Source organism: Rhipicephalus microplus, chromosome 8 (assembly GCF_043290135.1).
Source record: "Rhipicephalus microplus isolate Deutch F79 chromosome 8, USDA_Rmic, whole genome shotgun sequence".
Taxonomy (NCBI): Eukaryota; Metazoa; Arthropoda; class Arachnida; order Ixodida; family Ixodidae; genus Rhipicephalus; species Rhipicephalus microplus.
In genome coordinates, this window is record NC_134707.1 from 15,944,345 (window position 1) to 15,971,452 (window position 27,108).

The 27,108-nt window shown below is 44.0% G+C and overlaps 1 protein-coding gene across 3 annotated transcripts in view; it reads right to left on the reverse strand.

The window, feature by feature from the left end:
* LOC142768831 (uncharacterized) overlaps positions 1 to 27,108 on the reverse strand; it is a 308,858-nt gene that overhangs the window by 61,360 nt on the left and 220,390 nt on the right. For 2 of the 3 annotated variants that reach the window (XR_012885492.1, XR_012885491.1), the window contains exons 1-2: positions 11,351 to 11,593; positions 6,204 to 6,279 (exon numbers count right to left, since the gene is read on the reverse strand). The exons of the other annotated variant lie outside the window; for it this stretch is intronic. The gene's annotated coding sequence lies outside the window, so the exon portion shown is untranslated. Of the gene's footprint in view, positions 1 to 6,203; positions 6,280 to 11,350; positions 11,594 to 27,108 lie in introns of those variants that run through there. 3 annotated transcript variants of the gene reach the window in all.

Consider the following 27,108-nt stretch of genomic DNA (forward strand, 5'->3'; position numbering starts at 1 on the left):
GACGAGAATAAAAAGTTCGCAGCTATAATGTGACATGAGAGAGCAGAAGGCTGGCTTTATTTGCGGATGACGGTAAGAGCCTTAGCCCTGCAGTGTGTGTAGTCAGGATGATGATGATGACGATGATGATGACGAGGATGATCATGATGATGGTGATGATGGTGACGATGAAAAAGTAAAAAAATTGATATTAGTAATTTACCCTTTCATGTGCCGTAAACACCACGCTTGCCGCAATGAGATTCTCGGCGACTGATGTAACGCGGAAGAAAGAAGTGCAGGTGGCGACGCCACTTCGAAATTCCCGCGCGTATCGTCGCGACAACAAATAACTTGAAGACGTCTGCCAAGTAGAATCGATCGACGTAAATTGGCTTTCGATGCAGCCAGAGACGTGACAAAGGCATTTTCAAGAAATTCCGTTTAGCCAAAGCCACCTGAATAGCTCAAGTCTGACTTTTGACATTGGTTTTCTAGTTTAGTAATGGAGATACGATGGTAAAATTAACGGCAATAAAGTTTTCAGGGTATAATATATAAGGTTAAACTACCCTCTTGTTTCACACAGTGCCTACTTAAGGCTTTCGCCTTACAAAAAAAGGTCATTAGCGAGTGCGTACTTTATTAAAGCATGCACCCTTTATAAATGAGTAACTGTCGGGGTTTCACAACCTTGCCGCACTTTAAACTAGTTCAGGCGTACTTGACCCGCTCATGCGTGTTTTAAAATGTTTCTATTTATAACCAAGGTTAGGCCTTCAAGCTGTTCGTCCGGCCGTTCCCAAGTCTCTACTGTTATCGAAATGATTTACGAACCATAAAAATTCTGCTGCGTATGACTCGAGTAGGGCTCTGTTTATATCACCGCTCCATTGAGCCCGAGTGGTGGCAGTTTTTTCGAGCTATTAAATTTCAGATGACTCTGAAGCATTCTCAAGATTTGTGATCGTGAACTGGAAAACACTTCATAATCGAAATTGTTGCACTAGAGAAGACAAAAAAAATCAAGTCCCTACGTGGGACTAGCCGGGTGGCAAGGGGTCTGCTCTGCGTCTTCGCTGGACCAAAATGAAGTTTTTATCATCATCATCATAAGAGCTGAAGTGGTAAACAAAAAACGACTGTTCTTTTTGATGAACAAGCAAGTGCGTTGATCGTAATGGTCAAGGTGGTGGTAGTAGTATAGTGATAACTTCTGGTAGGTTTCGGCTTCACGCAACTGACGTTAACATGGGGGAAGCCAGTAACTAACTCAATTAGGTAAAATGCTGAAGAATTCAGGAACAGTGATGGCGATTCACTTTTATGTTCCAAAAGTCGTCATCACCAGCATCAATACATTTTCGGTACCCCACGGTATGAAAGTGTGGAAATGGCGTCATCTTACAGCTTGATTTTTTCTGTACATAACTTCCCGGTAAACATAGCTTGCGCCGCGCACTAATAAAATACACTTGCTAGCTTTTATTATATGCAACCATCAAATATCAAACATACGCAATACGTTTCTATCCAATTGTGTTTACATTCGCTTTCTAAACGAACTTACCCGGGAACCCTTCGTTCTAGTACATTCAACTTCCTTTCGTTAGCCACACTGTAAACAGGCGGGAGTTCCCTGTTGACACGCGAGAACGGTCGAGAGCTATTCGATTGGTCCTCGGAAGATTCCAGCAAAAAGCGGCCACGTAATTAAAGACGGTATGGTCCTGCAAACAGCGTTCGACTACTGTATCGTTCCGCACCCTGATTGAAACCTATGATGAGCTAGAACCTACGTCACCAAAAGTGGGGCCCGGCGAAGCTGGGCTCATTACGAAAGTGAAGCAACTGATACGCGATGCACAACGCGTAAATAAAGGTACAAAGGTCATCTTACTGTAATCTCTTGGTGCGCTGTTCAAGCAATTGCGTTCAGTTCTTTGTATTTAGCTTGTCAAGCATACAAAGATGCGCGGACGTTAAATCAAGTAACCAAAGCATATTCATACAGACTAGTAATAATTGGTCATCTTTAGCCACTTAACTGACTAACAATAATAAAATCATAAAAATATTAACTGTAGCCGTTTTGTTTCACAGAATGTTGATATAATTATGAAGATTTCAAAAATTTTTACCACATGATGTTTTTCAACGTGCACTGAAATCAAACCAAATGGGCCTCCATCATTTCGATTGATTAATTGATGGATATGTGGGATTGAACGTCCCAAAACCGCCATATGATTATGATAGACGTCGTAGTGGAGGGCTCCGGAAATGTTTACCACCTGGGGTTCTTTAACGTGCACCAAAATCTGAGCACACTGGCCTACATATCCGCCTCCATCGGAAATGCAGCAGCCGCAGCTGGGATTCGATCCCGCGACCTGCGGGTCAGCAGCCTAGTGCCGTAGCCACTAGACCCCGGCGGCGGGGCGGCCTTCATTATTTTGCCTTCAAAGATGCGTGGCCGCCACGATCGGTATTCGACCCCGCGACCATCGAATGAGCAATAGAGCACCACAACCACTACAGCACCATGGCGGGCGTCTTCTTTTTTATTCATTCTGTAGTGGGCAGTGGGGCCCGTGCAATATTTATGACACGTACATCCCTAGGACGGGTGACTTTTGTTTACCCTAAACTTATAGAGTGTTAGTGTTACAAACAATTGATACCTTTGCAACAATCAATCATCAATTGAATAATGCATGAAAGATGCTACTGAAGTGCCTTTTGATCTAGAAACGTAAAAATGAAAGTGCACCCCCCATGCTTTCACCTAAAACATCTCGAAGATGAAAGCAATCTTCTTTTTAGGTTATGCACTGATCCACTCCCACACTCTGCACTTCACCTAGATTTGCACGGCCTCCAAGATTAGATGAGTTGTAAGCTGTCTGCGCCGCATAGGTTTCTAAACATAAACTAGAGGGAACTCTGGTGCTAGTGTCTACGGGAGCTGCAACACACAGGGTTTCAGCGAGCATGAGAATGATGGGTAGCACACGTATCTGTCTAACCTTCGTACTTCTGGCGTCATGTGTGCTGGTGCAGCTTGAAGCTGTTTTCTCACAAAAAAAAAACAATCAGGAAATGTTCAGCGGTTGCGCTTCAGCACCTTAATTTTTTATACTTACCATTTCCAATCGGGTCACAAAAAATAAAAGGGTTCGTTTTTTCCTTCGAAACGAAAGCAATATACTGCAATAAACAAAACCACAAGTGCGACTCACCGCCCGCAAGTACGAAGATTAAGCGAACCCGTGTATACTCATCATTCCCATGGTCGCTGAACGATCGCAGTGCCAGGGTGTCCTTTAGTTAAAATAAGGAAACTCTATGTTCTGTGCCTCACCGTCTCTTGCGCTGCTTCTGCGATCAGTCCACCGTTTGAGCCAAAGTTCCTCATAAATACACTAGAGGGAACTTTGGCGCTAGTGTCTATGGGCGCTTCAATGCAGGGCAATTCAGCCTGCATGAGAATGACGGGTAGTGCACACATTTTTCCTAATCTTCGTACTTCTGGCTCCGTTAAGGTTCGCATGGATTGAAGCTATTTTGTCACGAAACAAAATTCAGGAAACGTTCAGCAGTTGCGCTTCACCTCCTAAATCTTTTAAGCTTACCATTTCAAATCTGGTCACGAAGTTTAACAGAGTCCTTTCTTTCCTTCAAAACAAAACTGAAAACCAGAAGTGCAATTCGAGGGCTGCAGGTACGAAGACTAGGCATATCCGTGCACTACTAATCATTCCCATGATCGCTGAACGATCGCAGCGCCAGAGTACATACCGTCCAGTAATTTTATGAAACTGTATGGTTAAAGCTGTATTCACACGATTCGGGCCTGTGGATCGCGTATTACGTCACCATACGTCAACCGTTCTCCGCGTTCCCACTTCGGTCAGCACGAAAAAATTAGAAAAACGGTGGAACCCGCGATTACACTGAAATACTCGCAATGCCAAAATTCTTCGCTTGTAGCTTGATTTCTCCCCTGTCCTATATGAATGCTAGCTGCAGACAGATACGAATCATGCTGATCATATGTCACGTGACAGATCCGTCTACGATCACGTCCATCTTGTGAATATAGTTAAGCCAGGTGACGATGTCATGCGATGACGTTATGATTTGCCGCCCCGTGATGTGCAGTTAAGGCGACGTCATAAGGGCGTCGTATGACGGCGTCATCACGTGCTGAAATTTAAATGTGCAACAATGCCTAGCGAGTCAAATCCACCTGTATGTTAGTTGATCAGAGTGCTGCCGAAAACGCACTGTGTGATTCTTCAAGCAAACTATATCGCCAATATTACACTGAAACATACAATGACCAATCAACACGTTTCTCTCGTTACTATTTTGTGTATGATATTCTAAAAGCGTATATGATGCGAGCGAGGAAAAACAAAATCGTCTGCAAGTTCCCGCTCGCACATTATAAACCTACGGACTGCGTTTCTTAGCAACGATAAGAAATATACGGGGGAGGAGCTTCTGCACATGTACTCTTACGCGAAGCAGTTTGGCATGACATGCGTTTAACACGCTGTGGAAAGGAATGACTGCGAGTAATCGGCGTTTTCTATCGGCGCAGGCGTCGCTTAGCGTTCTAGGTAAACGTTAAACGCACGGCTTCCTGAAGTATATAAGTCACAAAGAGACAACGTGTAGTTTATAATAAATGCGAATACCTGAATGACGTAAGCTGCCTCCCGTGTCGAAGAGCGACATGGGGAAAATAAAGGTGTACATTCTATATCTTACGTAGAAAATACAGGAACATTTGTGGGACTGCATTCATTAGCGGAAGGATACTCGGGATTTCACTCCGTAGTTCTCGCTCCATTGCCAAGATGGGCTTATGAATGAGTTGTCCGCAAGTATATTCGCTGGACAACACGAATTTTCAGAAGCCCCACCTCAAGTAGCCTTCGCTCCAATGTCAAGTTTTCGCCAACTATATAGTGATTTCTCTCTGCCTGGCAAGTTAACGATGTGCGCACAACTATTAAATTTACCACAGGTCTTCAATTCAGATCGTAACGCCTGACTCAATGTGAGAGACTTAGCACAGGCTGTCATTCGTCGACTGCTTCTCGTGAAATCAATTTCCGCAATACACGGTACTTGCCAGGATTTTAGAGGCGATATAGTATTTCTGAAATACTTGAACGCACGAAAGTTTCGCTCTCTTTTTCTGTCTGTCTGTTATAAGATTGGGCCACCCGGCCAAAGTTGAAGCACTTGCTGAACGCCCAGCCATCTTGAACTGATAGCTTCGTCGCACTTGTGAACATTGTCGATCAAAAAGCGAACATTGCCAATATCTGAGGTGCAACATCAACACGTAAGTATTAGGTAGCGTATTCTTTTAATCGAAAATACGTAGATACGTAATTCTAAGGACCTTGGTGTTTCTTAGGCATCGGTGAAAATGCGACGCTATGCACGAAAGATGGCCGACACAAGTCTATCCTTTTTTCATTACTCTTTACGAGGCCGAGGTACGCCGACGCTGCTGATGGTCAATGGCGTGCCTGATAAGGCGTTCATTAACGGTGTTCATTAATATTGTTTTCGTATTCACTTGCTTTTGACTATTTTTTGTTATTTTTCAATAGTGAGTATTACCATTATGGTGTGCATTGATTGTATTTTTATTGTTAAACAAGCTTATTCATTATTACTAACAAGTCCGGATACTATTGCTGTATTTTTTGTAATTAGCCCATCTATGTAGCCATAGGAGGTCCCCCCAGTCAGTTTCTCTTAAACTATGGGACCTTCTGCTGTAATAACGCTAACTATGTAACTCAACTGAACTATTTAATAAACTTGACTTGACTTGATGATGAGGGGTCCAGGGCTTTCACGTTAGTTGTCAATTATAGCGCAGTTATCCGACTCACACCGATTTGCGACAAAGTGATAGAAAAACATTGCTTAACTTGATAATAAATTTATTTCAAAAGAAAAGTCAGCAACAAAAAAAGTTTCTTCGACTTCTCTAAACCAAAATCTGTAGAAAAGACTGCTTTACGACTTCTGTAAAAAACTTCTAAAGGCTGCATTACAGAAGACTGCTTTTAAAGGACTTCGTTTAGTCACTGCGTGCTTTTCTTCAGTAATTCGGTAATATTGGTGTATGGGCACCTCTCTTTTGTATGGGTGTGCAAGGCGAGCACAATATATTTGAAATGGGTACTCACGAACTAGTTCGGCTCTTTACACATGATGTTGAAGTTGTACGTCACGTCTTTTGGAAAACGGCGGCTTAAAATGCACCTGCAGAAAAAGAAAAGAAAAAACGAGGAAAAAATAATTGACGTCATATCTTTCAGCTTTCAGATCTCCGCCATGTTGTAAAAACGTAAAAAGATTCCTGGAGCTCTACTCAGTTCCTTATACTGACTATTTTCGGAGGAGCACGTCTTACTTCAACGCCGTCTTATTTCCTGATGTATTACTACAAAAATCACATGCGGATCTCCCTATTCATACAATAATACATGGTAGAAGCCGTGCCAGCACATTGAATAAAATCTCTCATCCCGTCTTATTACTCATTCGTTGAATCCCCTTCATGAACAACAAAAAATGACATGAGGTAAAAAAAAATTTAGAAGGGCGACGAGGTTCTTAGGCATACGGAAGTAGGTGCACGTAACTTCCTGAAATTCTACTGAAATAATGAACAATACAAAAGATAAATACGTAATACGATACAGGGCATGCTAGGTGAAGTAGCTGAAAGGCGAGGGAAGCTTTGGTGGCGTCGTTTCGCGCCGTGGCAAATGAAGTCTTTCGGAGTCACAGAACGAATCTCTCGTGATACGATCTGCTTCTAGCTCGGTCAAGTAAAAAAAAAACTGAGAGCGATAGACATAAAAAAATTTCGATATTAGGAGGCAACACCGAAGTTCAAAGGCACCGTAAATCTACGAGGGCATACGCCTTCGCTATTTCTCGAAGATACTTCGGCCTTTTCAGACCGCGGCATCCATCATCGGCTTAACGACAGGAATCTATTACGTGCGCAGGGTAGTGTGTAGCATATCGCTAGTTAGGTGCAGTTAAGACGAGGGTGATCTTTGAAGCTAACCTTAAAATTACGTAATTGTCTAGAAGAAAATATGGGGACAGTGTCTATGCAAGCTTCAACGTACAGCGCTTTCGGTAGCATGGTTAAGATAGTTAGTACATTTATTTGCCTATGCATGGTTCTTTCGGCTTGGTACTGGGTTTTCGAAAAAAAGTTACTTGTTGCAAAAATACAGCGGTTGCACTTTGCCCAATTGACGGTCTCTGGCTCACCTACTCGCAACAGCGTACGACGCTTACAACTACGCATTCTTTTATCCAAAACACGAGCCAAGGCGCCATGATGAACGAAAGCTACAGGAGCGTTAGAAGAAGCAAGCACAAATATTCGTTAAGTGCATGCGCTGTCCTTAATTTCTATCGTGGGTGAGCAGTTACCGCGCCACTATTTCCTTCAATAAATATTGCAGGATACTCCCTTGCTTGTGGCAGGTACATTCTGCAGATTAATAAAAAGTTGTAACTATTTTTTTTCTAATATTTCAAACTAAGGTCTGTTATGCGTTGAAGTGAGCATGCTTAGAGGTTGACATTGGTACAGTCTATTTAGCTTCTCGCTTCCGATGAGCCAGAACGAATCTATGCCTTACGACGTGCTGCATGCAATTGTAGATTTCGTGCAATGGATACTTCAAAGCGCTTTGAACAGAGGGTGGACACTCAAAGGAGGCAAGTTAGTCTTGTCACGTGCTCCTTTGATCCCGCATGTGCACGTGGTAGAGAAGGTTACATTTAGCTTGCTGTTTTCTCTAATTGATATTGAACTTAATTCAGTGGTAAGAAGTATAAGGCGTCAGTCGGCTTATCTGAAAGACCTACTCACTCAAGCTCAACGCATTAAGAGCCTTCCCGATATTTACTTAACACTAGAAATTTCTTTCAGCCTCTTCTTACGTTGGGGGCCAATAACAAATGCTGACTTTCAATACTGAAAATATACCAACATAGTGGGAGTGGAAAAATTTGCTTGGAAATATACTTAGGAATTACAGAACAAAAACAAAAGAAGAAATGAAAGTTAAGTTCCGACTGCTGAGCCCATGGCTCTCAAAGTATACTACTAGACTATCCAATGTATACGTGAACGTCAACTATAATCAATATCTGGAACGTTGATTTTAATACCGCGAGAATAGTAACGGTGCTCAGCTGCATACCCGAAGGTCACGGATTCTATCCCGGTTGCACAAGTGCAACCTCAAAAAAAAAGGCAGACACCACGTACAGAGGGGATAGATGGTATGCAAAGCACGAATGAGGAAGGTTGATATGTAACTTCAAAATAAGCACAACGTTACGAGGTGGGCGTAATATATGCTGTACATGACTTACATGCCATGACTATCATTTGGATGCGTCATTTACCTTCGTCGTCTGTTCACGTCACGTAATACGAAATTTCGTATAGGTGGAGCATGCGAAACGACCGCGGGCACGCTGCAAGCTTAGCAGCTGGTCATGTTTAGAGGACACACATATCAAGATTTTCGTGTTTAGGCGTGTAACTTATTTTCGTGATTATTCATGTCACGTGATACCAAATTGGGTATGCGTGGAGCTAGCGAAACAGCTGCGAGTGCGCCATCAGCGTAGCATGTAGTCATGTTTTACATGACACGCATGCCATGTTTATCATGCTTGGACGTGTCATTTACTATCGTCGTCCATTGACATCACGTAATACCAAATTTGGTATATGTGAAGAAGGCGAACGGGCCGCGAGTGCATCATGAGCGTGGTGTGTTGTCATGCTCTTAAATGACACTCACGTCATGATTATCACGTTTGAACCAGTCATATACATCCGTCATTCATTCACGTCCCGTATTTTTTTTATTTTGAAAGTCTGCCCCTAGGCATAATAATTTTTTATTCAAAAATACACATACAAGTATTCTTCATGTATGAAGAGTAATAGAGAACGGTGGTGTGGTCCCGGAAGTCAGCGTTCAAAGTCAAGTGGTCGGCCAGGCTTGACACCTGTTGCACGGAGGTGACGGCGATGACTTAATTGTAGACCAGTTCAAGTCCACAGTAAGTGTGAGGCAGTGATACCTTGGATTTGGGAGTGACCAAACTTACATGATGTGCCATACGGGTCTCGGTACTTCTGCGCCCAAAGGGTGGTCACGGATGGGGTAAACGCAACCCCAAACTTGATATATATGAAGCTAGTGAAAGGACCGCGAGCGTACCATGAGTGGGGCGTGTAGTCATGACTAGACATGAAATGAAAATTATAACATGCATGTAATCACTTCAACGTTAGAGTTTGTCACTTATGTTCGCTATGCAGTCATGTCATACCACACCAGTTTTGCAAAACGTGATGGGAATGAAACCACCCTTAGAGCAGCAAGACCATGAAATCCAACTCACGATATTTATGACATATATGTCTTGATTTCCATGTTATGACCAGTGAATTATGCTCGTCATGCAGCTATGTTATCCCATACCAATATAATGATTTTGGTATCGATAACATTACTGGGATAACATTATTATGTGCTGTGAAGCCAACCAACTTCAGCCAGTCTGAATGGCTTACAACACATATGTCCCTTCTGGACTGGTTCGCTAAAATCTCGGTAGGTCTTTCATTCTAGTGGGGGACCAGGCTTTAGGAAAAATTAGACAGACAGACAGACAGACAGACAGACAGACAGACAGACAGACAGACAGACAGACAGACAGACAGACAGACAGACAGACAGACAGATAGATAGATAGGTAGATAGATAGATAGATAGATAGATAGATAGATAGATAGATAGATAGATAGGTAGATAGGTAGATAGGTAGATAGGTAGATAGATAGATAGATAGATAGATAGATAGATAGATAGATAGATAGATAGATAGATAGATAGATAGATAGATAGGTAGATAGGTAGATAGGTAGATAGGTAGATAGGTAGATAGATAGATAGATAGATAGATAGATAGATAGATAGATAGATAGATAGATAGATAGATAGATAGATAGATAGATAGATAGACAGACAGACAGACAGACAGACAGATAGATAGATAGATAGATAGATAGATAGATAGATAGATAGATAGATAGATAGATAGATAGATAGATAGATAGATAGATAGATAGATAGATAGATAGATAGATAGATAGATCAAGACAGTTTTTTTTTGTATTTTTCTTCGCTTTATTTATGTGATTGGACATGCTTGAACTTTGCTTACCTGTGCATGAGTTTCTTTTTCATTGCTGTTATGTTTGCTTATGCTATTTTGTCGCTGATTAGGCGTAGCCAGGGCTCTACCAAAACGTCACCATCCTCTAAATACATAATCATAATATATCCAGCCATTCGCTTTCGCGGCCCGCCCACAGAAAACCCGAAATAGCGGGTGGCCCGCTAGCGCTGGTTTCGAAGCTACAGTGTCACTGCGATTGTGTGTTGCTTTTTGCAGGAGGGCAAACGCTGTTCTAAAGCTCATATGGCACCCCCTACGCCGGCAAGGCCTGAAAACAGCATTCTAAAGCTCCCTGATGTTATTAACGCTACGTTTCGACTCCCCCTTTCAATTTTTTTAATCCAACGTCTGGTTATACGTAAAAAGCGTAAAGCATTCGCGCACTTCTGTATTTCAAGTGCCACGTCATAATTTCTTTTTTTTTGCATGGGGAAACGGAGAATGGGTGTGTCGATTCTCAGTATAGATAAACAGACTAGTAGATAGACGCCAAAAGTGCTTACAGTACGCAAAGGAATGATTTATATGTGGTGTTTAACGTTCCAAAACCACCATACGATAATGAAACACGCCATAGTGGAGGACTCCGGAAATTTAAACCTCCTGGGGTTCTTTGACGTGCCCCCAAATCTGAGCACATGGGCCTACACCATTATCGCCTCCATTGAAATAGCAGCCGCCGCAGCCGGGATTCGATCCCGTGACCTGAGGAATCGAAAGAAATGCTTCGCATTTAAAAACTAAAAGAAAGCCAGGGTGGGAAGCCAGTGCCCCATCCAGCCGTTTCGTACTTTTCACTGAGTTTCAGTTTGCGCCACAATTAATTCAATAACCCGTGCACCGACTTATTTATCCCATGTTACATTCGGTTGCAACACATTGTGATTCTACCCTTAGAGCAAGAAACAGGCCCCCTTTAATTGCTGTCGCTGCATCAACGAAAAAAATGTAATTTTCGCCTATTACAATCTCTCAGCGTGATTCGCTGCACATTTGGTGTTACCTTCAAAACGACATAGCAGCAAGGTTCACGTACCTCTTCTCCGTCGGCAGTCTAAAAAGTAATTCGCCTTGTAGCAGCCGATATTCATGCCGCAGACAGGGTTACCACCTTGGATGCCACACCGATTTGTCCGTACACAGCGGAGCACACAGGTGAAGCAAAAAGATATGACACTTCTTCACACTACGTCCGTACCACTATACGATTGTTCTCGAGCGCGCCGATAGCGACAGTGCCAAGTGCAGTTCAAACCTTCACGTGGGTTGGCCGGCTGGAAGCGGCCTACACTCTCGAAAGCTCAGTCAAGATTTTGTCGATCGAAACTGAGATAAACAAGACGATTGCTTGCAGCGCCACCTCAAGAAGAAAAATATAGACAAAGTGCGTGTTCGTCGGGCAGTCCCGGTAGCACATGGATTTGCCGTGATGTAATGCATAAGATAGATTCTAACGAAAGCGCGATTGACCACTCGCTGCCCTCCCCCCCCCCCATCAGCTTGATAATGTGGTCTAGCACCAAGGTATATGTAAACTGGTCGCGCAAGTTAAAGCCTATAGATACAGCCCAGAAATTGGCGGCTTGCTGCCACAGTTCGCATCTATGTTTGGAGGCGATAACTAACAATAGAGAAAGAATAAAAAGTATGACGTCACAACCAAAGTGGTAGTGATGTGGCACGTTTGCCCTACATGGCGCGAAATTGATTTTTTTCTTTTTGCTGACCTCATACGTGTCGTTATAAATACGCAATTTTATTGGGCCTTATATGGCACGCTAATTGCTTGCACGAGTTAAAAGGGAGGCCAACAAGAAAGATTGAGAAAGCAAGGGTTTTTTTTTATTAGCCAAATTGTGCACTTTCTATATGCGCGCACACCAAATACTTCGCTGATTCAGTTGTGTCACAACTCCTCACGAGCACAACAGCATAATAGTTCGCAAACTTACGTTGCTCAATCGTGGAAAAACGCTGCAGCGAGACAGCAGCCTTCAGAATAACGCTTTGACAACCGTCGAGTACAGCGTCTCGGTCGCTTAGCGTGTCGTATTAACCGTCACCGATGGCTAAGGCACACCGGCCGTGCGCCTGCGAAGGCGTTCTGCCATCGCAAGAGTGGCTATCTACACATTCTGGGAGCTAGTTCAGCTCTGAAATATAACGATAGTGAACAGCGCATAAAAAAAATTAACTATGGAAGGTACGCATGAGACTATCACGCAGATGTGAGCCATGCTTCGTTGACCCTGAAAGCAGATTACCTGGACACGCGACCCCTCCCCTCCCCTTTATCGCACTCGACCGAAAAATGAGGGAAGCAACCATTTAGCCAACTGTCAGATAAATCGTAAATTAAAATTATATTCACCTTTCACACATTGAAAATTTCGAATACTTAAGAACAATGTGTTACGAGTTTTTTTGTTTTGGTTATTTTCGCCTCCTCATCTACTCACGCTTCGAACGTCGGTGGGCGTAGCGCCGCTTCATAGGCTGAATCCATAAGCGTGATGGCGTTGTGGTCGAGTAGAGCTGCCCTACACAAACCGTGCACTGGCGAATTCACTGGGAGAATCGAGAGGACTGCATGAATTGTCGCGGTGATTCCGGCTAACGCCGTGTTCTTCGGGTCGAGGGCAGAGGCCGGCTGGGTCGAAGAAGACGGTGATGTGGTCGCCAAGTACGACATGCACGCTTGTTGCAGGGCGAGAAGTGGTTGCCGACGTCGATCAGCCACCACCGGCGACAGCGTTGCGAAAGAAGGGACCCTTCATGGCCGGCGCACTGCCACACTTGCCGATGTTGATGACAGCGGTCCGGGCTTCGTTCAAAGCTTGGCGGCTCGTCACGGGGCCATACGCAGAGGACCTGACTTACATCGTGAGTTTGGAAGGCCCCCTTTCTTCCTTTTGCCCGTGTTAAAATGGGCACATCAGTGTAGCGAATGGAAGCTTTGATCACGTTTTCGATTTTTTTCCCTGGTGCTATCTGTTGCATCTAACGATAATGCAGCAAAATGGACGAGGGCATACGCTAACTTCTGTGCCCTCGGAACGATTCTTTCGTGGCGGACGAGCTCAGTTCGTTTTTGGTACACCCCGAATAATATTCCGCCTAAAACGCTAGATATAACTGGGAAACCGGACATTTCCACTGGTTTTCTGAATATAGCCATCGTTCAACCAAGACTTTGTTGGGAGTGTAGACAAAGCGATTAGAAGCACTTGCTTGAGCGATGCGTAAAAACACCATTCCGCAGCTGCACTAGCGCTGTCATTTCGCTCCGTGCGATTGTCTCATCTTATGCGCAGTCTTGTTGATCAGACAGAAATAGTAGTTAATTTCCCTCTGGCAATTCCTCTGAGATGCTTCGCGCTGTAAACAGCGCACGTTGCCAGTGCATCTTATGAAGTGCCTATATCAACTACGTTTATGCATACGAGTATTCTGCAAGATGTGGGATTTCGTTTTATCGCGACGTCTCTCGAATCGTTGCCCGACGCGACCGCTTCGTGTTGGCTTCAATTTTCGCGTGAAGGGTGGTCATGCGAGAGAAGATAGCGATAAAACTGAGACGAGCCTTGTAGGCGGACAGTAAAAGAGAATAGCCCACTGCTACGTTGTGCTTTAGGGGTGAGATGTGCTGGGCCTTTAAATAGCTCCTTATCTTGAGTGTATGCACCAGCGTCTTTTTTATGACATCTGTAATCACGCTTAAGCAGAGCCACTCCCACAGTCCTTGCGATATCGTCTGTCTCCGAATGGCAAACTGTATGCGAAGTGCCATGGTGAATCGTGCGATAATAAAGTATTTTGCATTAGAACTGACAATAGATTTTAGCAACTCATTTGTTGTTAGAATATTCCTGTGAGGCATTTTACGAAGACAGGACACAGAACTTCGATTCAAAAGAAGCGTTATAGCCTAAAGTTTATCATTTGTGCAGTCAGTGTTGTGAATTTATTCAAAAATATCTAACTCTCAATCTTAGTTGTTGGCGTTTACTATCCTAAAACCACCATACGAATGTGATAGACGCGGTAGTAGACGGCTCCACTAATTTCGACCGTCTGTGGTGCTTTAACCTGAACCTATATTCAAACCCACATGCCTCGATGATTCCCGAATCGCGCGGCCGAAGTCCCACGAAGGTATATCATTAATCAATGCTTATTATGCGGTTTTCTGTTGTCCAAATAGTTCGAATAGCGAATTTGACTTTCTAATAAAAAATGAAGCCATTTGAGCCTAATATTGTAAGAGTCCAATATTATCACACCACCGAATAAAAACAGGGGTTTGGAAGCTCAGACAATTTACACTAGGGAGCATGGTGGGCGAGAAGAGAACACGAAAGCAAAACTACCAAACGGTCGAGAGTCCAGCTATTGCACAGGTGAGGTCGCAGTGCTGATAGAACTGTTTGGGCTGGTAGGCTAACCCATATACTTAAAGCTAATGTTGACACTTTCGAAGAACCAGTGCTGAGTTCTTGAATGAACCGGCTATATACTGTGGTTTGAAGAACCTCTAAATGACCTCAAAAAATACAAATAACGAGCAGCTACTTTCCTCCAAGCGTTTCCTGTGTTTACGGCTCAATTTGTGACGCCAACAGTCCTTTCACGTGACGTCATCTGGAAATAAGCTCTTGATTGGTCCGTATACGAGGAATGTCAGTTCTGATCTGTCTCCTGCCCTGCCTTGCCGCGCAGTCGCACGCCCAATATGCCGTTTCTCACACGGGTATTCTGCCCGATAAGCTGACTCCACTTTGTTTCGTCTTTTTCGACTGCACAACAGAGATAACAGCTTGTAGACAACGATTACAAAATCTTAGTACGTTCATTGCTTAGTGCAAACATTTACCCTGTATTTTATGAATAAATGTGCACCGAAAAGGGGAGAGCACCCGTACAAAGGGAAACGCAAAAAAGAAAGCACTCAGTCGTCTTGAGAACCCCTAGTAGTTTAGGAGCATTTTAAGGTCACTGAGGCATCTGGCTGACTGACCTTTGCCTGTTAAAGGTCGCGTTCGCGGACTACGCTATGCGAGAAAATACGCGTTCGCAAACAGTCTCGCCGATCGCACACTGTTTTCTCCCACCACACATCTACCAAACCGAATCAAAGTAAATAGTTATTAGCTGGCTGTCTCACCAAAAATAACGTACGCATCAATGTGAAGCATACGCATTCAATGCATCAATAGTCAGGCATCTGTAATCAAAATATATAGGGTTCGCCGATTTTCCCTTTGAGGCTGAGAGAAGATTTGCACAAACCACTTTATACGAAGGTTACTGTACTCTACGATGTTAGACAGGAACCTAATTAATTTGACTTGCAATAAGGGCTAGCGAGGACAAGACACACACGGAATATTTTAGTTGCTTATACACTACCTTTATTTATTTCCTCTAGCTACGAAGCTTCACTGACCCCAGCCTCAATATCACCATGAGGCGTTCCTTAGTAACGGACGTCGGATCAATTTTGTCCTCACATCTTTATTCGGCGTGCACCTCGATCAACGAATATTTCTGCAATCGGTTCCGGTCGAAATGTGACGCGCGTGCCAATCAGTGTTTACCTCATCTTTCACTATCAAAAATATACAGATGGTTGTCAAGCTATGGATTTCATGCACCCACGCATTCTCCAGAGAGGCCTCTCTTCAAGCTCTCGCTGTGACTCTTCTACGCGGTCTGCGTAGGACCGTATACTAATCAAGTTCGCAGCTGCTGCTGCAGAGTGACAAATCCTCCCGACGAACCCCTTCAGGCACGTTATCCCTGTGGAGCCCGGCTGGCGCATCCGTCGGTAGCCTTCTAAGATTCCCCTGGCACGTGGAAAATATGATGCGTGGAGCCATGGTGTCGCTTCGGACTTTATACGGAACTTGACGGCGATGGCAGAACTGATCCTCAAGGGTTCGTATATATTTGCTGTCGCAATGAGAACGAACGTCACAACAAAACAAGAAACTAATGGAAGCGTTAACTATTCCTACCAACGTATATAGTAAGTTAAGTAACCGAAGCTGTTTCACCAATTTCGCAAGGCCTTTCGTGCCAGCGGGCTTCAAGAACAATCAAATAAAATGTTTGCGGGTTGGAAAACAGAAGCTGCGGTAAAAAAAAAAAGCTGCGCCAGTTCTACCTCAAGGTGAAATTGTAAGAAATAAGAGGAATGATGGGCCTGCTTTTTTTGTTTTATGTTGGTTTTTTGCACTATTCCTGATATTTTGCGTTCTTCTTTGTTTTGTTTTTCTTCTTTTGTTTGCGATTGTTCCTTTTTTTTTGCGAATATGTCCTCCTTTCTGTTTCTTGCTTGCCGTTAACCCATTTGCTCTCCGACTATCTATTTTTTGTTCTACGATGCCTTTTCCGGTTTTTTTTTTTTGCACTGTTCGCTGCGTCGAGCGCGGGTAGGTTGATTCCCGCCCTTGGAGTTCCACCTCCATTTGTTTCTTGCGTAAATTTGAGTCTAACTCCGTACGCTGGCATTTCGCTGTCGCTGCGCTTTACCGCACATAGTAATTAGCCCTTCGGTAACGCTAGCGTTCAGGGCAAGGAAGAGCTGACAATATAAGCGTGCGTACCTGCTTGGCGTACGAGTATCAAACGTGAAACTAGCGTGACGCGAACGCAAGACACGAGACGATTACAAGGAGGCACCTTAAGTGACCCCTAAACCACACCGTGTTAAGAGACGATACCGTAGTTTGTTTTTTGCCTTTACTACTCCTCTTAAAAGTGCAATCTCTTCCTCGTCACTTATTTTTCAAAAACGCATGATTGTCAGTACTAAACATTGATCCGGTCGGAATTTCGCACCTTGGTACTTGGCTGCTGACCCGCAGGTCGCGGGATGGAATCCCACCTGCGGCGGCTGCATTTCCGATAAAGGCGGAACTGTTGCAGGCCCGTGTGCTCAGATTTGGGTGCACGTTAAAAAACCCCAGGTGGTCGAAATTTCCGGAGCCTTCCACTACGGCGTCTCTCAATCATATGGTGGTTTTGGGACGTTAAACCCCACATATCAACCAATCAATCAATCAGTCAATCAGAATTTCGCACCTTCTGACGACACGCGGGAACTTTTATTTGCATTGACGCAAATGTAGAAAACGAAGAAAAATCAGTTTATCGTCCACGATATAGTCATATGAGACAATAGAGCGGGAATTGCAGTGCATGTCAAAACAGGGAAGGTGACTACATATATCTCAGGTATATCGACCAACCGAGAGCTTATTTCAGCCTCACGTCACATTAAGATACAGCTGGCATCATGAATTGTGCCGCAACGGTGAGATACTCCAGGAGCAAATAATGTGGTCTTAGTATCTTCAGAGGTTCTTTGGGGGCCCTTTAGAGTGCTTCTGAACAACCTCTGTAGATAAAAAAAACTAAGAAAACAAATGCTTTGTTCTGTCCCGTCATTTCTCGTTCTCGGTGCACAATTTATGACGTAAGCAGTTTGTACAAGTGACGTCAGGACGGAAAAAAAATGCCAGGCATGCACGGAAGGCGCAGCACAGTCGCAGTGAAAGCTAGAAGAGTGGCTTTTCATAGCCTTTTCTAAACACTCATTGGATAACTGCCGCAAGTACACTCGCTTGATATGGACTACGGCATTAATAAAAAAAAATTTTGGGTAGTAGGCCGGCATTCGCTGTGCTATTATCTTGTAGTTTTTCTGAGAAGTGTGGTATCCGCTGAATACTTGTAATGAACTTGGTGCCAATCGTTCATGCAGTGGCTGATGGTGATCAGGAATTATGCCTGAAGTAGGTACGGGCCACAGTTAATAGGTGAACGAGAACAAGCTTTTGTAATGAGCTGGAGCATTGGACGACCCACTTGCTACGCTATTCGCATTGTGCGACTACTGGTTGTTCTTTCGCTGTTTTAAAATGCTTTATAAATCGTGTTAACGCGATTACTTGCCGAAATTCAAGCCTACCTAAGGCAGGTTTGCCGACAAGACCCAAGCACTGGCGTGGCTCAGTGGTAGATTGCTGGGCTAGCATCCAGCGGGCCCGGATTGAAGCCCCACTCTGTCATTGGTACTAGGTTTTTTTTTTTTACTGGCACCGGCAGCGGCGGCGTTCAGCTACGGCGGAGCGCGTGACTCCAGTTTTGATCTCATAACAGCTTTCGCTGTAAACTTCTTGATTCGAGAAATATGCGAGAAACTGCATACAAGACTAATGCATTTCAAAGTGCATTTTCCCCCAAAATAATCCGAGACTCCAGCGAGTTGCCGACATTGCCTCTACTAGCGAAATGATGTTTTACCGCAACAGCTGTTAGTTACGGCAAGGGTTAGTTTTGGCGACGTAGTTGTGTCCGCCGCCGCCATCCGTAACCCTTGTAGCTTGAAATAAGAAAAAATACTGAGGATGGAGCCAGTTTAGAACCTGGGTTCTCTGCCTGGGGACCCAGTGTTTCACTACAGAACCATGTCGGTGCTCGAAACTTCGTTGCAAAATAACCCTACACCGTTAACTGGAGAAGAAACTACGTTAACATGCATAGTAGAGCATGGTAAAAGAATAAAGTATGGACGATGCGTCACGAATTGCGAAATCTCTAATGATGGGTGAAACAGTACCAATCGTGTAACGAGCAGGTCGTTCAGTGCCTCTAAACCAATACAAAGGGTTCAGCCAAACTTACTCACCGTCATCCTCATCATCAACAGCCTGACTACGTCCACTGCAGGACAAAGGCCTCTCCCATGTTCCGCCAGTTAACCCGGTCCTGTGCTTGCTGCTGCCAATTTATACCCGCAAACTTCTTAATCTCGTCTGCCCACCTAACGTTCTGTCTCCCCCTAACCCGCTTCCCTTCTCTGGGAATCCAGTCAGTTACCCTTAATGACCAGCGGTTATCCTGTCTACGCGCTACATGCCCGGCCCATGTCCATTTCCTCTTATTTATTTCAACTATGATATCCTTAACCCCCGTTTGTCCCCTAATCCACTCTGCTCTCTTCTTGTCTCTTAAGGTTACACCTACCATTTTTCTTTCCATTGCTCGCTGCGTCGTCCTCAATTTAAGCTGAACCCTATTTGCAAGTCTCCAGGTTTCTGCTCCGTAGCTAAGTACCGGCAAGATACAGCTGTTATATACCTTCCTCTTGAGGGATAGTGGCAATCTACCTGTCATAATTTGAGAGTGCTTGCCGAATGTGCTCCACCCCATTCTTATTCTTCTATTTACTTCGATCTCGTGGTTGGGCTCTGCGGTTATTACCTGCCCTAAGTAGGCATAGTCTTTTACAACTTCAAGTGCACTATTACTCACTGTGATCACCTACTAATCGGAATTGCACCAAAAAAGCACACATAATGCCTTGCAGCTTCGCAGTAGGTACCTCACTTTTCTGATGATATACGAATACTGGCGTAGAGGCGTAATGAAATTATGATTTACGCGGAGTGGGTGCCTTGCAAATTCCACTGTTAAAATTTTCGCTGCGAGTATTTTGTGCGTTGCGAGCAGGTGATGATGATGATGATGATGATGATGATGATGCCTCAACAATGGTTTATACCCCCGAGAATCAGTTATATGCATTCTTGGTTATTTCTAGGAGTGAATAGCCCTTACAAAATGAAATAACATATTTAAAACAGAAAGATTGATATAATTGTTTTCTATCCTTTCACCTGGCGTTTTTTATTTTTATTTCTCCATTTGAATGATCATGTTTTTTTTTCTTTTTTATTGTTATATATATTTGTAGTGCTGACTGTGAATAGTCGACAGCTATAAGTAGTTGTTTGCCTCAGAATGTATTTTCTTTTGTAGTCCACTTTTTGGATACTCTGCTCCCTGTAATGCCCATTGGCGCTGTGGAAAATAGAATAAACGAAACTAATATGAAAATAAATGAGTAAATAATAGACGTTGTGTCTAGCCATGGTGGTCGGGTGGCTAAGGTACTCGGCTGCTGACCCGCTGGTCGCGGGATCGAATCCCGGCTGCGACGGCTGCATTTCCGACGGAGGTGGAAATGTTGTAGGCCCGTGTGCTCAGATATGGGTGCACGTTAAAGAACCCCAGGTGGTCGAAATTTCCGAAACGCTTAACTACGGCGTTTCTCATAATCATATTGTTCTCGGACATAGTTTTGTGACGTTAAATTCCACATATCAATCGATAGACGTTGTGAATTGTTTCGCAGTACACTTCAGCATGCAGTCGCATGCACGTTCTGCCTTCTATCGCTAGACTATTGTGTTTGATAAACTGATTTCCTTAGTTTTCTGCGTTTATGACTGAGCGTGTGAAGATTGCAGCGCGTAGCCTAAAAGCGCAATACACTAACTGACTCATCGCTTACTACTGATATTGCACGTGTTTGATGAATAAATAAGTGGCGAGGAGGATATAGCGCCGGTAATGTATGTAACGTAAAAGAGAAAAAAAAAAATAAAAACTCCGTCTTTTCTTAGAACTCGAAGTGGTTTAAGGGTTTCTTAATATAAAAATTCGGAAAACTAGTTTGCATTATTTTCGCGCTTCGCAGAAGCGTATTTAAATCTGCAAGCTATGCTAATAAACAAAAAAAAAGAAAACACGTCGCGTATCGGTGAGTTCCGGGATTCTGTAACCACGCTTGTTTCCGCGCTTGTACGCAGAAGACTCGAGAAAGAATTGATAGTGAACTAAACACTCAAGTAGAGTGCTCGCCTTGTACACCCAACTCGTTACTCGAAATTCGCAACTGGGCGACTGGCGTTCACACTTCTCTTAATGTGTCCGCTGACACTTGCTCTGAATCTTTTGTGGCGTGCGCATTCGAGAAACAGCTTGTCTACGAAGGCGGCGCGGGTGTCTTCTTTCGGGACTGCTAATTATGCAAACGTGCAACGCGCGAGCCCCGAAAGTGGCGGATTGCGTGGAGCGTAAAATTACGGGTTGGCCCGCGGAATCGCGGTCGCAAAATGGAGCGACGTCAGAGCGACCACAGCATGTGACTGTAGCATCCGCGTGGTAAGACGAGAAAAGCAAACGGGATATTCAGTTGAGGGACGAGCAATCAGCCTCATCGCACTCTTGGAAGAAGGGAGACGCAGTTGTACGCGGTGTCCCTGGTTTCTTTCTCGTTTTGTTGTTTTCTTCGCTGTTTGCAAGTGTTTGCGACGAGAGACAGTGTTATGACAGGGAGTGCGTCTCGTTGTTACTCGGTCGGTCTACACGTGCAAGCGATTCAAGGAATCAGCACTAGGACACTTTGCTTTCTTCACGCATTCAGTGCATAAGGTGCTCAGTGTGCAAGGTGTTGTGCACACTGAGCACCTTATGCGACATGCCGAAAGCACTTCTGCGATTAGAAAGCGTGCTTCCCAAAAATACAGTGCTTATGGCATGTATAACTCCTAAAAAAATTCCTACCAGAATTGCACCCCGCATGGGAGGAAATGTGACACAAACGGGCCTCCGTGCTGTATTCTCAAGTTATGCGTGTGTGTGTGTGAGGTGGGAGGGGTATTGTGCATGCGTGTGTAAGCCTGTTTGTTAATGCGCGCGAGCATTTCCCTCTGAGTGAGTGAGTGAACGAGTGAATGAGTGCACGAATGTGCGAGTTAGTGCGCCAGAGTGAGTAAGAGAGTGAGATGATGAGGGAGTGAATGAGAGTGAGTTATTGGATCAGTGAGTGAGTGAGTGATATGACAAGAAAGTAAGTGAGTGAGTGAGATGATTAAGAGAGGAAGTCATTGGATGACCGAGTATGAGTGAATGAGTGAGTGTCTGCGAGCGCGTTTATGTATGTGGGGTTTTCGTTCTGCCCGCAGATAGAAAACAAATATAGCTCGTCCAGCACGTCAACATAGCTTGCCCCACACTGAGCAACAACGGGCTGTAGCAATTATAAAAATAAATGCTTTGGTAAATTTCTCGAATGGATTTTTTACATCGTTTTAAGGTATGTTTAGTGTCTAAACAAGGAGCAACGTGGTGGCAGAGCAAAAACGCAATTTCTTTAACAGTACATATACTAGCCCGACGGACATGGCCTCGTTAAGTCAAGAACATGGTAGCCATTGTGAAGATGACATTGTTATCTCTAAGGAAGGTATAATTGAATTGCTTTTAAAATTAGATGTCAAGAAGTCTTCAGGGCCTCATAAAATACCGAACAAGTTTTTAAAGCGCTATTGCGAATGGGTTGCATTATTTTTAGTCAAAATTTTTGCCTCCTCATTGGAAACTGGGGTTGTACCGAGTGATTGGCTGCTAGCAAGGGTTGTGCCTGTGCCCAAAGTTGGAGATAAGCTGATGGTTGAAAACTATCGCCCCATTTCCATTACATGTACAGTGTGTAAACTTTTAGAGCATATAATTGGTAAACATCTTGTTGCGTACTTTGAAAATAACAACCTCTTTTACAACAAACAACATGGTTTTCGCCGACGCCTTTCAACTGTGACACAGTTATTTGAAACCATTCATCACTTTGCTGCAGCTATGAATTCGAAAGAACAAATAGATGTTATTTCATTAGATTTAACAAAGGCTTTCGACAGGGTATGTCATGCGAAACTTCTAAATAAATTACATGGTTACGGTGTTAATTTACAAATAATTAGGTGGATTCAAGCTTACCTGACGAATCGTCGACATTTTGTGGAAATAGCCGGCGAATATTCATCTTTTTTGCCCATTCCTTCTGGTGTGCCGCAAGGGTCGGTTTTAGGCCCAATTTTGTTTCTGCTGTACATTAATGACATTGCAAGTGGTGTACATCCCAACATTGAAGTGCGATTGTTTGCCGACGATTGTCTTTTGTTTACACGCGTCAAGACTGTCTCTGACCAAACTTGTTTAAATGATGCCTTAAACATTATTCACAATTGGTGTGCAAAATGGGATATGGAAATCAACCCTAAGAAGTCTGCCTGCATGACAGTCTCAAACAAGAAAACGCCTTTATTGTTTGACTATACAGTGAATACTAACCAAATCAAAAGATCCACCCAAATTAAATATCTTGGTATGACAATTACAGATACACTAAATTGGAATGCACATATTGACAATATCTGCGGATCAGCGCAGCGGAAACTTGGACTACTGAGACGTAAATTAAGAGGTGCTCCTCCTGAGGTTAAACTTCAGGCGTACAAAACTATTGTTCGGCCTACCTTAGAATACGCTAGTATGATCTGGGACCCGCATCACCAATATCAAATAGATAAACTGGAGCGTGTTCAGAGGCTAGCAGCGCGATTTATTTTTTCCGTTTATGAGAGGAGGCAGTCAATAACAACCCTGCTCACTGAGGTTAAACTTCCTCAACTTGCCATTCGCCGAAAAATCAATCGATTAAAGTTTTTATATCAGCTTTACAACAATAAACTCAATTTAAACCCTTCTCTCTATTTGCGTCCCCCAGGAAGAGTCTCATCAAGAACCAATCACCCACACGTAATTATGCCCTACACACCGAGAATTGACACATTTAAAAACACTTTTCTTGTCAGAACGATTGTCGACTGGAACTGTCTTGCCGCCGATTTCTTTGAGGATGTAGACACAGTTGAATCTTTCGTTGATAAATTAGAATTGTCATTGTATGATGTAGTTCCCACTCTGTAACAGCCCGACAGGGCTTACAGTATTGTGAATAAATAAATAAATAAATAAATAAATGTCAGGCCAGAAAATTGTCAGAACAGTGACTTACAAATAGCAATTTTCATTTACAAGCCCCGAATAGTATTCAAGATGAACCCTCTTTCTAGGCCTCCAAGTTTCTTCTCCGTAGGCAACAGCCGGCAAGATGCAGCTGTTATATACCTTCCTCTTGAAGATTAGTGGCAGATTACCATTCATGGTTTGAGAACGCTCACCGAATTTAATCAGTCACTATATGACTACAGATCCCATCACACAACTATATGATTACACCTTTCAAAAACACTATAATCATTTCAGTGGTGGTGGCTGCGCTTGTGGGCACGATTTCAGTCAGTTGTTTAAACTTGTGGTGAAAAGAGAGCACAATACATTGCTGATTGAATACCTGAGGTTTCTTCGAAGTCAATATGTCTCGATTTAATGTCGGTACGCTGTTTATGTCCGCAGCCAATCAGTTCGTTGAGGGCCCTATGGTGTTCCACGCATCATTCGACGTGGCACGTTGGAGAACCAACTTCGAGAGTATCACTTTTTCTTTACTCGGGATGTATGCAACCAATAAATAATCACTCACACATTTGGAGTCCATGATATAAGTCCGCTTATGTCAAAATCTAACAAGACTGTGCTCAAAATATTGAAATATTTATTTGCACGTGAGCTAAAGTTAATGGCTGAAACTTGCATGAAACAATGCCTTGTTTCACTTTACATCTTCACGTGTAATACTGAGCGCTCTAAAGTTATGCTACGAGAATTTCATACATTGTTAGAAAGTACATCATTATTCGCTTGCGAAGGTGGTGTGCACACTGAGCACCTTATGCGACATGCCAAAAGCACTACTTCTGCGATTAGAAAGCGTGCTTCCCAAAAATATAGTGCTTATGGCATGTAGAACTCCCGAAACTATTACTAGCAGCATCAGAAGACTTGCCCAGCCAAAGTTTATTGCCGTCATTTTCTCTGCATCTCTGTGAATTGTGCCTCTATAGGGAAGTCTATCGGGAGTACCCCTTCTGATACCCTCCCTAATTTCTTTCTAATACTGTCGTGTGCTCGCAATTTATCTCTCTTTCCATGTTCTACGCTGGGTGGCCTGTTCGCGCTTGTCCAAGAACGCAGGGTTCTGTATATGCGCAGCTGGACAGGTCCCACTGTAATTATTGTAATTAACGGCAAAGAGCGCATCATTAACGAACGCTCTTAGGAGACGGCTGAACCGAAAGGCCCGTCGGGAAAACGCGTGGCTGGTAATCATGGCGAGTGGTAGTCAATAGTGAACATGTGCATACGAAGCCAAACGAGGCCAGTGAAACTGACGCTGACACTCTGGAAGCCTATTAGCTTCAAAGCATCGAGCCTCCTCATGGCAGTTGTCAAAATGGACTCCATGTGGCCCACGTTTTGTGAAACTATGCGTGGATGATGACTCCGACACGTGCGGGAATAGAGGGTTCAATGGTACGCTCCACGATTCCGAAAATAGCAGCAAGAAAAATAAACAAAAAATCCCAGCATATCCACGGTCTGATTAATGATTAGGGGATGGTGCTTCGAAGGTATATCGGTAAACCATAAAATCTTCATGAATTTTGCCCAGTCGATTATCAAAAACGTCAACACTGTATAAAATAACGCCATATCCGCGGTGTGTATGAAGACGAAGCAGCCTGCTTCGTCCATCTGCCTGCCTGTCCGTCCATTCATCCGTCTCCTATCACACTAACGCACGCATTTTCGAAACCTTGGAGGGGGGCGAGCGCCGCAGTACCATCTAGTCAGCACTCGGAGTGCTAGGAGTGGCTAAGATTATCGACGAGTGTCTAGCTTATACTTTAGCAAGCTTCACCCCCCCCCCCCCCCCCAGAGATCTAGAGTGTTCCAGTAACACACAAAGTAGGTGATTGAGAGCGATAGGGCAATATTCATGGCCTTTTGGGTGAGTTCGCAGAGCCGCTCATTCGTAATTTTTTGCCGTAATAGGTTCGAACTGCTTGGTAGTGATCCCTTTATGAAAGCAGCTAAGAAGGGCAGACACGAAAGAAGGACTTCAAGTTCACATGGTCCCTTGCGCATTTGTCTAAGATGGCTAGAAGACGAACGCCATCATCTTCTTCGCAGACGATTGTTCACCCCCGCCTCCCCCCCCCCCAAAAAAAACTCTAATCACACAACAATGTTTTGTAGTGACCCCGGGAACGAAATAAGTGCAAGCTTTCTACTCCTGTGGTTTCGCAGTGGCCCCGCTGGAGGCGGAAATGTTGTACGCTCGTGCGCTCAGATTTGGGTGCACGTTAAAGAACCCCAGGCGGTCGAAATTTCCGGAGCCCTCCACTACGGCGTCTCTCATAATTATAGCGTGGTTTTGGGACGTTAAACCCCACGAATCAATCAAATCGCAGTGGCCCCGGGATTGGCGCCCCTTTAACCTAGCGACAGCATTGCCACATTCCTTCAAATTTCGTGACCGCCCCACCACACTGTAAGCAATGTACAAAGTCAATTTTCATGAAAGGGAACAACTGAACGCATGGCCGGCGCACTCCGGCGGCTGCTTGTAGCGCGTTCAAGCGGGAGCGATAGCAACCACAGTCTCTATACCCGTCATCTAGTGGTGAGCGGAACGACCGGTCATTAGTGATATGGAACCGGTGGCCAGACAGCAACCACCTTCTCTTCAAGGCGATTACGTAAGAGGCCGGGCGGAATCGCCTTGAAGGGTAAGGGGGTTGCAATCTCGCCGCCGGTCGCATGTCACGAATGACCGGTTGTTTTACTCGCCACCCGGCGTTTTCGTGTTCCCTTTCATACAGAATGATACTGTTCAGCGGATGATTGATTGATTTGATTAATTTGTGAGGTTTAACGTCCCAAAAGCACCATATGATTATGAGAGACGCCGTAGTGGAGGGCTCCAAAAATTTCGACCGCCTGGGGTTCTTTAACGTGCACCCAAATCTGAGCACAGGGGCCTACGACATTTCCGCCTCCATCACAAATGCAGCCACACAGCCGGAATTTGAACCCGCGACCTGTTCAGCGGAAACCACGCCTGCAGTGTTCGAAACGCTTCTGGGCTGTAGTAGATCATTTTATGATTACGCGCGAAGCGTGAACATTACATAT